The sequence below is a fragment of the Orcinus orca genome, chromosome 19, assembly GCF_937001465.1.
Source record: "Orcinus orca chromosome 19, mOrcOrc1.1, whole genome shotgun sequence".
NCBI lineage: Eukaryota > Metazoa > Chordata > Mammalia > Artiodactyla > Delphinidae > Orcinus > Orcinus orca.
In genome coordinates this window covers 35,365,077-35,379,534 of record NC_064577.1, presented here as the reverse complement: position 1 = coordinate 35,379,534, position 14,458 = coordinate 35,365,077, and the positions used below count along the sequence as shown (strand labels likewise).

General features: G+C 41.7%; 1 long non-coding RNA gene across 1 annotated transcript in view; it reads right to left on the bottom strand.

Annotated features, from left to right (window-relative positions):
- Positions 1–14,458, bottom strand: part of LOC125962112 (uncharacterized) — a 35,933-nt gene that overhangs the window by 3,310 nt on the left and 18,165 nt on the right. The gene's annotated exons all lie outside the window — the stretch shown is intronic.

Genomic DNA, 14,458 nt, shown 5'->3' with positions numbered 1-14,458 from the left:
TGGTGGGGAGCTGAGCGGAGATGTCCTAGAGTTAGCAGCTGAGGAAGCCATTTTAAGGTTCAATTAGGTAAATAAAAGAGGAAATGAGTGTGTAGAAGGAGACTAACAAAACAGACAAGCAGAGAGAAATGGAGATAAGAGGCTTCATAACTCTAGAGAGGGAAACAAAGAGAGTGACCAATTTCCTGCCAGTACTCCCAGCCCAGGTGTGACTTCTTACAATTCATTTCCAAGGGATCTCACAGTGCAGAATAATCACCCCATCCCTTACTTAAGCAAGTTTAAGCGGATCCTTCCCCCTTTCATTCACTTTGTCTCTCCTTGGAACACATTTTCCTCTTCAGGCTGTCCTAAACTCTTCCCTAAACACCCTTAGATTCTGCCTTGTTCCTGCCTGTGTTCTCCCCAGAACTGAGTCTCACCTACAACCCAGCCTGTGGCTTGGATCCTACCATCCAGGGGCAGCACTTCTAGGATCTAGTGCAGTCTAATACATATGCCTATCGTGCTCTTGAAATATGACTTGTGATGCCCTGCAAGTATAAAATGCACGTTGGATTTTAAAGACTTAGTACGGGGCAAAAAAAAAAAGAAGGCAAAATATGTTAATCTTTTTTATATTAATGACATATTGAAATGATAATATTTTGGATATCTTGGATTAAGTAAAATAAAGTCTTAATTTCCCCATTTCTTTTTACTTTTTCTAATATGGTTACTGGAAAATTTGAAACTACAAGTGTGACTCACTTTATATTCCTGTTGAACAGTGGTGATCTAGAGGATAATGACCATCCCACCCATCTAAACATCTACCCAGAATGTTTGCTACCAGCCAGCTGGATTCCCCACCAGTGTTCTCTGTGCTCTGCCCAGCACCGGACTTTCCCTGCATCACTCTTTAGACCTCATCCTACCCACCCAGCTCTGCAACCAATTTCTATAACTAGGTCAATACAACAGCAACTATCTCACCCTAGTGAGTGTGGGACGATCTTGTGCCAGGACCCTCTTTCTGCCCCTACTCCACCTACCTGGGTTTGACCTAAATTGACTATCATACTTTGTGCCTAAGTCTTACGACTGGACAGATCTTACACAGCAGATCATACGTCCAGTAGAGAGATGGGCTAGATGACCTCAGTTACAGGTTGGATTTTTGTCCCCCCCAAAAGATATGTTGCAGTCCTAAACTCCACCCCCTGAACCTGTGAATGTAATCTTATTTGGAAATAGGGTCTTTAATTAAGATGAGGCCGGGCTTCCCTGGTGGCGCAGTGGTTGAGAGTCCGCCTGCCGATGCAGGGGGCGCGGGTTCGTGCCCCGGTCTGGGAGGATCCCACATGCCGCGGAGCGGCTGGGCCCGTGGGCCATGGCCGCTGGGCCTGCGCGTCCGGAGCCTGTGCTCCGCAGCGGGAGAGGCCGCAGCGGTGAGAGGCCGGCGTACCACAAAAAAAAAAAAAAAAAAAAATGAGGCCATTAGGGTGGGTCCTAATTCAATACGACTGGTATCTTTAAAGAAGAGGAAAATGCTGTTTGAAGTCAGAGACACACAGGAAGAATGCCATGTGATGACAGAGGCAGAGATCGGAGAGTGAAGCTGCAAGCCAAGGAAAGCCAGCGATTGTTGGCCACCACCAGAAGCTGGGCGGAGGCAAGGAAGGGTTCTATCCGTACTGTCAGAGAGAGCATGGCCTTGCCAACACCTTAATTCTGGACTTCTAGCCTTCAGAACGGGGGCAAAAGAAATTTCTGTTGTTTTCCGCCACCCAGTTTGTGATACTTTCTCACGAGAGCCCTAGGAAACTAAAACAACCTCTCAATCCCTTCCATACCCAATTATATTATATACAATACAGGTAAAAAGGCACATTGTATAACTGATTTTCATCATTTGTTACATTTATAATAGTGTGCTTTTTAAAAAAATTAAAAATCCTGTAAATCTAGGCAGCTTTTATGTACCCATTTTCAAATGTCTTAAGTATACACACTGCCCTATGATATTGTGAATTCTGAGTTAAAAGAGAATGTAATTTGAAGGGATTGCATAGTTTCCAAAGCCAATTTGGTGATTTAAGCGTGGAAGTATTACAATGAAATGTTCGAAAAGTTATCTGTGCATGGTTTGCTGTAAGCTGATATCATGAAGCAACACATCTTTTCAGGATGAGGTAGCAGCCCCAGCCCCGGGGGAAAGGGAGCGGGTGCATCGCTCAACTGCAACTACTTTGGACAACTGAGCAACACGAGCAGGCTCTAAAAAACAGTCATATCCAATAATCTTCAAAATAAAAACTGTAGTAGCTACAACATAATTCTCTAAGGGTGGGATGGGAGGAGATGTGGAAATATTTGTATGATGCAGTCTTTATGGGTAATGCAGAGAATATGGGCCAGAATGAGATCAACATGGCTCATAAGCCAATGGGTCAATGTCAACCATTGCTTAAAAACCTTCAGTGGCTGCTTGTTGCCTTTGGAATGCAATCCAAACAGCTTTAGTGGCATAAAAGGAATGCTCATGATATAAATATATAAATTTTTTAAAAGCAGAAAACAAAAATATACGTGAGGAGTGATTCCAATTTTTAAATAAATATACATATACATTCATTCATTCAAAATGATATTTACTAAGCATATGATAGCGTTGAGCACTGTTCTTAAAGCTTGTAATCTAGTGGAGGGAGACAACCAATGAGGAAACAATACATGAAATACAAAGGGTAAGAAGAGAATTATCTGTTGCTCTCTAGAATGCACTTTCAATGTTTAGGTCAAATCAATCACAGTGATTCTCCAAAGTTTTACCAAACATGTTGAGAAAGATTTTACCTCTTTCCCACTAAATATAAACTAGGAAGGACAGACACTGCAGGGCCATATTGTGGCCCTCAATGGCAGACACTGTCTGAGATTAGAATCAACACAGAGGAAGAGGGGCCAAGGGATGAAGAGAGTGGAATATGATCTTGATTATCCCATTAAGCCCCTGGATCCAGCCATTCCTAAAGCCATCACATAGTTTGGGTCAGGTCTTCAGTCACTTGCCCACAAGAGTCCTAGCAGATACATTCAGGGAAGCAGAATCTCTGGGGTGGAAGCTGTAATCTGCCTGGTTAATAAGGTCTCTGAGTGAATAATCATTGAGGAGGTAAAGAATTGGCTCCAAAACACAGGCCAGCAAACTTTTTCTGTAAGGGGCCAGAGAGTAAATACTTCAGGCTTTGCCAACCATAGAGCCCCCTCTGCAACTACTCAACTCTGGTGTTGTAATGCAAGAGCAGCGATGGATGAATGGGTGTAGCTTGGTCCTAATAAATCTTTATTTACAAAAGCAAGCGGTGGGCTAGATCTGGCCTACCGTGCATAGCGCTAACCCCTGCTCTAGATCTAAGGCCATAGGTAAAGAGCACAGCATCATAACTGGGAGGGTCAGTAGAATTCAGTAAAGTGTTTTTCCAAGATCTGTGAAATCTGAAACTAGTTATTGGTTGCGGGAAAGCCGCCAATACAATTCTAACAACAGCTAATGGTTATTGGGAATTCCTGGGCGGTCCAGTGGTTAGGACTCTGCACTTGTACTGCAGGGGGCACAGGTTCGATCCCTTGTGGGGGAACTAATATCCTGCATGCCAAGTGGGGTGGTCAAAAAAAAAAAAAAGAGCTAATGCTTATTGAGGGCTCACTACGTGCCAGATGCTGTCCTGAAGGATATATCACTCAGGATGCTTGGATTAGCAAGAAACAGAAAACCTGACCCAGACAAACTTAAATAATAGAGATTTATTATTTCACATAACAAGTAGCTCTGAGATACGGTTGATTCCGTAATTGGAGTTTCAGTGGTTTAGTGATACAGTCAAGGACCCAGGTTCTTTCCATCTCATGCCTCTGCCTTCCTCAGGGCTTTGGTTTTGCCTTCAAGTAACCATGACCACAAGATGGCTACGACAGTCCCAGGCCTTGTGTCCAGACCAAACAGTCTTCAGAAGAGACAGATCATCCCTTCCTCATCTGCTTCTTAGGAGTGAGGAAATCCTTCCCAGAAGCCCCTTCACACTAGCATCTTTCCCTCTCAGCTCTCATCGGTCAGAATTTGATCCTAGCCCACTCTTAAACTAATCATTGGCGAGCAGAATGGAGTTTCCAAGATTTAGTTGAGACTAATCAGGAATCACTCCTGATCTAGGCTATGTAGAGAATTCAGAGAACAATGCAGAGGATGTATGAATACCTGAACGGAATCAGAGTTCTGTTAGAAAGGAAATAGGGGGGCCAGGAATAGATATTGGATAAGCAATCACAAGTGATATTATTAAGTGATATTCTTTTCCATGTTTTACAGATAAGAAAATAAGGTTCAGGGACTTCCCTGGTGGCACAGTGGTTAAGAGATCGCCTGCCAATGCATGCCCCTCCTAAGAGGGATTCAGATCCAGGTCTGCAACTACAGTGCCCACGACCTCCATCACCACACTAATGTGCTATGGTAGAACTGAGGACGTTAGGGAAGAATAGGATAACTCCAAAGATTATCTCAAAATCAAGTAAAATTGAGCCAGTTTATTAAACCTGTGATGTAACCAGACCTCCCTAGCAGGGTGAACCACTTCACTTTTGCTCTGTAACAAACCACCTCATAATTCAGTGTGTAAAACCACAATCATTTATTTAGCTCACAATTATATGAGTCAGCAATTTAGACTGGGCTTCTGAGCTCAGCTGGATTCACTCATGCATCTTTGGTCAGCTGCTGGTTAGCTAGCAGATCAACTGGGGACTGGTTGATCTAAGGTGGCCTCAGGTGGGATGGCTTGTCTTTGTTCCACGTGGTCTCTCATCCTCCAGCAGGCTAGCTTGGGCTTGTTCACAGGGAGTCTGGGCAGAGTGCCAAGAGGGAGAGTGGAACCATGTAAGGCCTATGGAATCCTAACTCGGCTCTAGGAAAAGTTACTACTTTATTAGGGACTGAGCTGAAAAAGGATTTTCTTTTCTCATTCCACAGAAAGATTAATGCAATGTGCAACATTATGCCTCATTCCCATAGTTGTAGCTTAGGGAGTGATCAATAGGTTGGCCTATTTCATGGCCAACATCACCTAGGCTTCCAGAGCGCAAGGACTCTTAACCAGAGCTGGCAGATGATGCCAAGAAGTGGAACATGGATTCAGTACAGAGAATTAGAAAAGTAGCACCGTGGTCAATAGACTGAGGCTGGAATAAGACAACATGAGGAGAGCATCTGAAAACCAAATGTTAAAACCCAAAGACAGGGCTTCCCTGGTGGCGCAGTGGTTGGGAGTCCGCCTGACGATGCGGGCGGCGCGGGTTCGTGCCCGGGTCCGGGAGATCCCACGTGCGGCCGGGCGGCTGGGCCCGTGGGCCGTGACCGCTGAGCCTGCGCGTCCGGAGCCTGTGCTCCGCTGTGTGAGGGGCCGCAGCGGTGAGAGGCCCGCGCATCGCAAATTAAAAAAAAAACAAAAACCAAAGACAAAATGACATCCAGTCTTGTGCTCCCACCAAAAGATATTCCATATGGCAATCAAGAGACTAGAAGGACTTCCTTGGCAGTCCAGTGGTTAAGACTCCATCCACGGTCCCAATGCAGGGGGCACGGATTCAATCCCTGGTCGGGGAGCTAAGATCCCACATGCCTCGAGGCACGGCCAAAAAAAAAAAAGAGAGAGAGAGAGAGACTAGAGCCATATTTTTTACTATCCTGGTAGAATAAATATAAACTATACATTCATTCATCAAATATTTATTGTACCAAACCCTGTCAAACTTGAATGGAATTCTTAATTTTCAAGTTGCTGTCTTTAAAATATTCTTCAGGATGACATATTATCTTTATAGGAACTAAGAGGGTTTCCCTTCAATATCAGAATTTCCCTATTTGCAAAATTATTAAAGCATGTGGTGTAATCCATCTGAAAATATTGATATGCCTTGTTTCTGAATTCATTCACTACTGTCATTAGCAGTTTAAATCTATGACTGTATGCAGGCATTTAAAACATTCTGGAATTAATTTCTAAGGAAAGGCAGTGAGCACAAGTAAGTTGTTTTTCATCTTATGAACCCATTCAGAAATTTGCCATCTTTAGGTATGAACTTACACAGCATGAAGCTTGGCCCGCATCGTTTCTGAAAGTGGAATTTGGCTCATGTGAGTTCTCATAACAAAAGAGGGATTGCCAAAACTAGCAACTTGCTTCAACTACAGGTGAAATAATATTCTTACAGAGTAAACCTCACACTGTGAAACCATTCAGAGTCAGTTCACTAAATGTTCTCTAGAATAGTTTTCCACAGAACCGAAACCAGGAAAAGTGATTCAGCCAGTCAAGGCCATGGAGGGAACTCCTCTCCTGCATCATCATGCAGGAGTCACAAGAAAGAACTCTGGGTAAATCAAAGTGAAACCTGCCTACCCTCATGGTAGAGTAGCCTGAAAGGAGAGGTTCTGTTGACTTAGCTTTTACAGCCTGGAGTAGAGGCATGGATATAGAAAATGTTAGAAAATGTTCATGAATATGAATAGAAAGATACATGGAAAATAAAAACAAACGCTATCTACTGTATTGTTCAAAGTTCATTGTGAATTTTCTTGTTGGAAATAGCAATTTCAAATTGCCATTTGTGATTACGTTATAGCTAAGTAATCTATAATATACGCAACTAATAGAATGCCATATTGGCCATTAAAAATGCCAAGTAGGTAAACTATATTAGCACACTGAAATGTATAATTGTAATAAAGTTAAGTTTAAAAGCTAAGAGGGGACTTCCCTGGTGATCCAGTGGCTAAAACTCCAGCCTCCCAGTTCAGGGGGGCCTGGGTTCGATCCCTGGTCAGGGAACTAGATCCCACATGCCGCAACTAAGAGTTCGCATGCCACAACTAAAAAGATCCCACGTGCTGCAACTAAGGAGCCCACACATCGCAACAAAGATCCCGCATGCCGCAACTAAGACCCAGTGCAGCCAGATAAATACATAAATATTAAAAAATAAATAAATTAAAAATATTTAAGAACATTGAGTTAAGCATCACCAAGTAGTACATATTAAGAAAGAAGTTGAGAACACATGACCTAGTGAGTAATTCTGTTTCGAATAAAAACTTTATATCCCAGCAAGAAATAACAAACTGTCTTAATATTGAACCATAGAGGGACACTTAAATAAATTATGGTACATTGATATTATGGAATACATTCAGCCATTAAAATAATATTGTAGGGCTTCCCTGGTGGCGCAGTGGTTGAGAGTCTGCCTGCTGATGCAGGGGACACGGGTTCGTGCCCCGGTCTGGAAGGATCCCACATGCTGCGGAGCGGCTGGGCCCGTGAGCCATGGCTGCTGAGCCTGCGCGTCCGGAGCCTGTGATCCGCAACGGGAGAGGCCACAGCAGTGAGAGGCCCGCGTACCGCAAAAAAAAATAATAATAATAATAGTATTGTAGAAACATATTTTTAAAATATTAGATATATAGCATACCTATAATGCATAAATATTAAACATTATTTTTTATATAAAAATTTTTTAAATTTATTTTTGGCTGCGTTGGGTCTTTGTTGCTGTGTGCAGACGGTGGCTTCTCTTGTTGCGGAGCACGGGCTCTAGGGACGAGTGTTTCAGTGCTTGTGGCACACAGGCTCAGTAGTTGTGGCTCACGGGCTCTAGAGCACAGGCTCAGTAGTTGTGGCTCACGGGCTTAGCTGCTCCGCAGCATGTGGGATCTTCCCAGACCAGGGCTCGAACCTGTGTCCCCTACATTGGCAGGCAGAGTCTTAATCACTGCGCCACTGGGGAAGTCCCTAAATATTATTAATATGTATATTTCTTTATGTGGGAAAATGCTTCCAATATGCTGTCAAGTGAAAAAAACCTTTATAATATAGTACTACTGTATAAATATATTAACAAAAATAAAATATATATGCAGATTTAAACATCTTAAAAAAAACACACCCAAATGTAACAAGAAGTCATTTCTAGATAATAGGATTTCTATTTCTTCTTCTTTTGCATATTTATACTTCCACTTTTTTCTATAATGAACATCTGTTACTCATGTAATAAAAGTTTAAAATATTGCCTTTTTAGTAAGATTAAAAACATGCAGGGACTTCCCTGGAGGTCTAGTGGTTAGGACTCCATGCTCCTGATACAGGTGCACGGGTTCATTCCCTGCTTGGGGAACTAAGATCCCACATGCTGTGTGGCGCAGCCAAAAAAAAAAAAATGCAAATAAAAAAGAATGAAAGGATGACATACTCCAACCAATGACATACACCAACAAGGGTGTATCAACTACATGACATCATCAACTAGATGATGGCATCATATGGGATTTTTATTTTCCTCTTTAACTTCGATGTTTTCTGAATTTTCCACGAAGAGTATAAAATCATATTTCATATGTTAGTAACATTACATATTACTAATAGAAATTATTTCACCCCATATTGGATAAATGGGCAGGGGAAAGGAAATGGTTAGTTAGGACAAAGGTTACTTCAATAAACTAAAAATAAAAACTTCTGCATTATCATCAATTGCTGTAGATTCCTTCTTCAGAAATGTGATTGTCAATGGCAAGATTCCTAAATGAAGCCAATAAAGGTTTACAGTAATTTGCAAATACCAGCAACACCTTTGTATTGGTCCAAATGGTGGTGGGATCCCTGAGTCAACATCGCCCCCTTCCTGTGGTCATAGCATTTTTCTCTGAGACAAGGACAGCCCTATGCCAAATTCAAGTGAGAAAACTGGAGCTTAACAGGGATCTCTTGGGTCACTTAGATTCAGATTCAATTGCTCAAGTAGAAGCTGAGGGAGATGTGAACCAACAACACCCCCTGTGGAAATTTCAGGCTCTTAGCTGACAGTGGGTTCACCATGAGTCATTCCAGTGTCATGGGCTGTTAGCTGAATTCACAGCAGGATTCTATTGGGGATGAGGGTCATGATAGTCGCCCTCTACCCACAGCCCATCAGCCTGCGCCGTAAGCAATACTTTCAGTTCTGGGTGCTATACTGTAAAAAGGACAAAGGAGAAAGAAATCAAGATGCTGAGGCACTTCAAGCCATGCCCCATGCAGAATGAAAAGCTGAGAAAGAAAATTCAGAGGAACACATCAGCTGCCTTAAAATAACTGGTAAGAGATCGCGTTCAGGTGAATTAAAATTCTTCCACATGGTTTTGCAGGGAGGAGCCATGACCAGTGTGGTGGAGTTGGGATTAGAATTCTATTGAGACAGACCTTGAGACAGGAAGAAGGCTTTCTGAGTCATTTGAATTGGCAGAAGATACACTGGCTTTGAACCTGCTCCTCAGAATGTGGTCTGCAGAACCACAGCATGGACCTCAAGGGAAACCCACTAGAAAAAACTGCTAGGGGACTTGCCTGCTGGCACAGTGGTTGAGAGTCCACCTGCCAATGTGGGGGACACGGGTTCGAGCCCTGGTCCGGGAAGATCCCACATGCTGTGGAGCAACTAAGCCCATGTGTCACAACTACTGAGCCTGCGCTCTAGAGCCCACGAGCCACAACTACTGAGCCCGCGTGCCACAACTACTGAAGCCCGTGTGCCTAGGGCCCATGCTCGGCAACAAGAGAAGCCACCACAGTGAGAAGCCTGCGCGCTGCAACAAAGAGTGGTCCCCGCTCACCGCAACTGGAGAGAGCCTGTGCACAGCAGCGAAGACCCAATGCAGAAAAAAAAATAAAGAGTATGTATAAAAAAATAAATTTATTTAAAAAATAAAGAAAAGAAATAAGTGCTGGGTCTCACTCAAGACATACTGAATCAGAACCTGCAGTTCAAAAAAAAGATGCCCAGGTGACTCAAATGCACATTCAAGTTGCGGGGGCACTGATCTGGACTGCCCACCTGGGGAGGGGATAAGTGTCCTGTTGCGCTGGAGAGAAATCAGAGGCTGAGCTACCGTCATTCAGGAAACTGAGGAGAACTTAAACTGGAGGAGTATCTGAGAAAGATTTATGAATAAGAATGTTCATTGAAGCAGAGTTTGAATTAGAAAATCAAAATCTGGTAAAAACTATAATGAGAAAATACAAAGCCATTAAAAATTATATCTTAGATGAATATTTAAAAGCATTAAAATGTTCATTAAAAATGGTCATAATACTTTAAGGGAAAATAAATTACAAAATAATATGTACAATGTGATATTTACCATGTGTATTTAACATTCTCTTAAAAGTAATTATGAGAATCTTAAAAATATACTTAAAAGGTTATCTAGCCTATGGAGACTGATTGTTTTTTTAAATGTTTATTATAATAAAAGAAAAATTGCTCATTATAAAATTTGGAAAATGGTAAACACTATAAAGGAGAAACTAAAAATGACTTATCTATCACTCAAAGATAACCATTGTATATTTCCTTTGACTGCTGATTCTATGCAAATTTATGTATTTTAAATAATATTTTTCTGATTATAAAAGTAATACATGTTCAATGTAGAAGATTTGGAAAATCAGAGAAGTACAAAGGAGAAAATTTTTAATATTTCGATAAAATCACTATTAATATTTCAATCCAGCTTGTGTTTTTATGCATAAACATAAAAAAAATTTAAACCAAGTTGTAATCATACTGTAAAAACAATTTTACATCCAGATTTTTCACCTATCATGAGACTGTTTCCATATCATTAAATATTATTATTATAAGTGGCTATATAGTTGTTGTTTTTTTTTTTTTGGTACGAGGGCCTCTCACTGTTGTGGCCTCTCCTGTTGCGGAGCACAGGCTCCGGACGCGCAGGCTCAGCGGCCGTGGCTCACGGGCCCAGCCGCTCCGCGGCATGTGGGATCTTCCCGGACCGGGGCACAAACCCGTGTCCCCTGCATCAGCAGGTGGACTCCCAACCACTGCACCACCAGGGAAGCCCAGCTATACAGTATTTTATCCTGTAAATATACTTGATTTATTGCCCATTCCAATAGTGATGAATATTTAGGTTGTTTCCAATTTTCCACTAGTTTACATCTGTAAAGAATACACTTGCTGGGCTTCCCTGGTGGCACAGTGGTTAAGAATCCACCTGCCAATGCACGGGACATGGGTTCGAGCCCGGGTCCGGAAAGATCCCACATGCCACAGAGCAACTGGGCCTGCATGCCACAACTACTGAGCCTGCGTGCCTCAACTACAGAGCCTGCGTGCCATAACTACTGAAGCTCGCACGCCTAGAGCCCGTGCTCCTCAACAAGAGAAGCCACTGCAATGAGAAGCCCATGCACCACAACGAAGAGTAGCCCCCGCTCGCCGCAACTACAGAAAGGCCGTGCGCAGCAAAGAGGACCCAATGCAGCCAAAAATAAATAAATAAATAATTTTATATATTAAAAAAAGATACACTTGCTCATGACTCCCTGGTCATTTTATTAGACTGAGTCCTAGAACTGGGATTACCTTGAGGTCAAACGGCATGAACTCTTTCTAGGTACAGCCTTTTTTCAGAAAAATGAGACTCAGTTTCACTACATGCCCACCAGCCTTTCTTTTCCTAAAAGCTGACAGTGTGGACTGGCAAATTCTCTGAACTCAGAGACTTTCTTGGAATTTATTTGTTTTCTTTAATGACACACATATTCAGTTTCTTCCGTACCTGTTTGCTTATTCTGATACACTACTTTTTCATGGATCAATTATGGTCATTTATAGTTCTCCTGAAAAATTTTCTACTTCATCAAGAATTGCAGATTTACTAGAATTGAGTTGAACCTCATATGTTTTAATTTTTAAGGGGTTTCTTCCCATCTGATATTATATTCTCTTCCTCATTTCTAATTGTAGTTATTGTGAGGGTTCCCCCTTTTTTTTGTCTACTTAGATCATCAGATTGTTTTAATATTTCAAAGAATCAGCCCTTCAATTTGTTTATCAATTCAAACTTATTTCTGATTCATTTACTTTTCTTTATTATTTCCTTCAGAGAATAACTTCCCAAGCCTAAAAACAATAAAAGTGACTACAAAGGAAAAAATTATGAATTTAACTCTATAAAATTATTTTTAAAACTTATGCAGACCCAAGAAAAATTAACACAAAAGTAAAAGAAACAGACTGCACTCTGTTCCCAAATGTGATTAGGAAAGTTTTAATATTTTTATTATGTAGACAAATTTACAAGAAAAAAACCCCAAGAACCCAAACGATTAATGGACAAAGTACTTGCACATGTAGTTCAAAGAAAAATTTTTAATATTCAAAAATATTTAATGGGGATATATGTATATGTATAGCTGATTCACTTTGTTGTAAAGCAGAAACTGACACACCATTGTGGAGCAATTATACTCCAATAAAGATGTTAAAAAAAAAAAAAGATGTTAAAAAAATAAAAATTTTTTAAAATAAAGGTTTCCCTATAAAAATTTTTAAAATTATTCAAACGTTAAAATATGTATAATTAGTTGAATCAGAAAATACAACAATAAAGAATAACCTCATGTTAGAGTTTCATAGAACTCACTGCCTTTTTTTTATAATAGCCTTATTGAGGTATAATTCACTTGCCATGCAATTAATCCTTTTAAAGTGTACAATCCAGTGGGTTTTAGTGTATTCACAGAGTTGTACAACCATATCACTATCTAATTTTAGAACATTTTCATCACCCCAGAAAGAAACACCGAACCCACTAAAAGTCACTTCCCACCCCTCTCTCCTTCAGCAGTAGACAACCGCAAATCTACTTTCTGCCTTTTTAGATTTGCTTATTGTGGACATTTCAAATAAATGGATTTACAGTAAGTGGTCTTTTGTGACTGGCTTCTTTTACTCACTATGATGTTTTCAAAGTTCATCCATGTCATAGCATGTGTCAGTATTACAATCCTTTTCATTAATGAATAATATTCTATTGTATGAATAGACCTCATTTTTGTCTATCTATTCATCATGGGCATTTGTGATGTTTCTACTCTTTGGTGATTATGAACTTTCATGCTCAAGTCTTCATGTGGAAGGACTCTGTCTTTTACACAGCTGGAAATATATAACTTGGATGTAACTCTTTGACAAAGTCATATATAAAATGTCCATAGCTTTACCATAATCTCACTTCTCAGAATCTGATTCAAAAAACCAATAATATAGGATGTGGGAAAGCACTAAGTAGAAAGCTGCTCATCATGATATTATTTAAGCATGTGCCCTGTTTCTCCAGCAAAGGGACAAAAATAAGGACCCATCTTCTTTATAATTTACATGACTGGAGACAAGTTGCTGTCTTTCTTTTATCCCAAGAAGCTTTCCCCAAAAACTTCTGTGCTGCTTTTTGACTGAGAAAATGGGTCAGTCACCAAAGGGGCCCATCTCTGCCACAGTTGCTGGGTGGCTCTCCCAGAGGGTTGGAAGGAGGCTGCTGGGCACTTGGGCACAGGTTGGCTACCCCTGCTCATTCCCCCAGGAGGGCAGGCTTCCGGCCCCAGCCCCTCCCTGGCCCACCCTGGTGAGTTCCTCCTCCAGCCCCTCCCCCCACCCCACGCCCCCACCCTCCGGTGTCTTTTGGATGACAATGAGGATCATCTCAGCCCATTAGTGAGACTAATACTATGAAGCCTCATTAAGCGAAGATTTTCCCACCACTTCCCCACAACTTTTGAGCTCTGCCGTCCAAAGAGTTTGGATGGAATGGTCTCACGCTCTGAACTCTTGGAAGCCCTCAGAGTCTGGGGTGCTCTTTGCTTTACATGTACCTGACCACAAGGAGCCACCCAAGGGGGTCTTCCTAAAGATCAGTCCTATGCTCCCCTGGTGGCGCAGTGGTTAAGAATCCGCCTGCCAATGCAGGGGACACGGGTTCGATCCCTAGTCCAGGAAGATCCCACATGCTGTGGAGCAACTAAGCCTGCGTGCCACAACTACTGAGCCTGCACGCCTAGAGACTGCGAGCCACAACTACTGAAGCCCGCGCGCCTAGAGCTCATGCTCCGCAACAGGCGAAGCCACTGCAATGAGAAGTCTGCGCACCGCAAAGAAGAGTAGCCCCCACCACAACTAGAGAAAGCCCACGCACAGCAACAAAGACCCAACGTCGCCAAAAATAATAAATTTTTTAAAAAGATCAGTCTTCATTCCATCTCAACAGAGAGGTGTCTCATCTGATGAGTGATTTTGGGAAAAGGAACTGAGCATGTATGGCCCCACCCCTGAGGGGTTGGTTCTCTCACCTAGAAAGCTAATGGTCTCCTAATGCAAAGATGGGCTCTGTCCCTCCGAGGCAAGGTCGGCAGTTCTCTCTAACCAGGGAGATCTCACAGGGAGTATGACTGGAGAACAAGTCAACTAGCTCTTTATTTCATTGATAATAAAGCTGATATTTTGATCTCTAAAAAAAAAAAAAAAAAAAAGATCAGTCCTACTGCTGGCAACTTCTATTTTTAAAATGGAAACGTTAGTT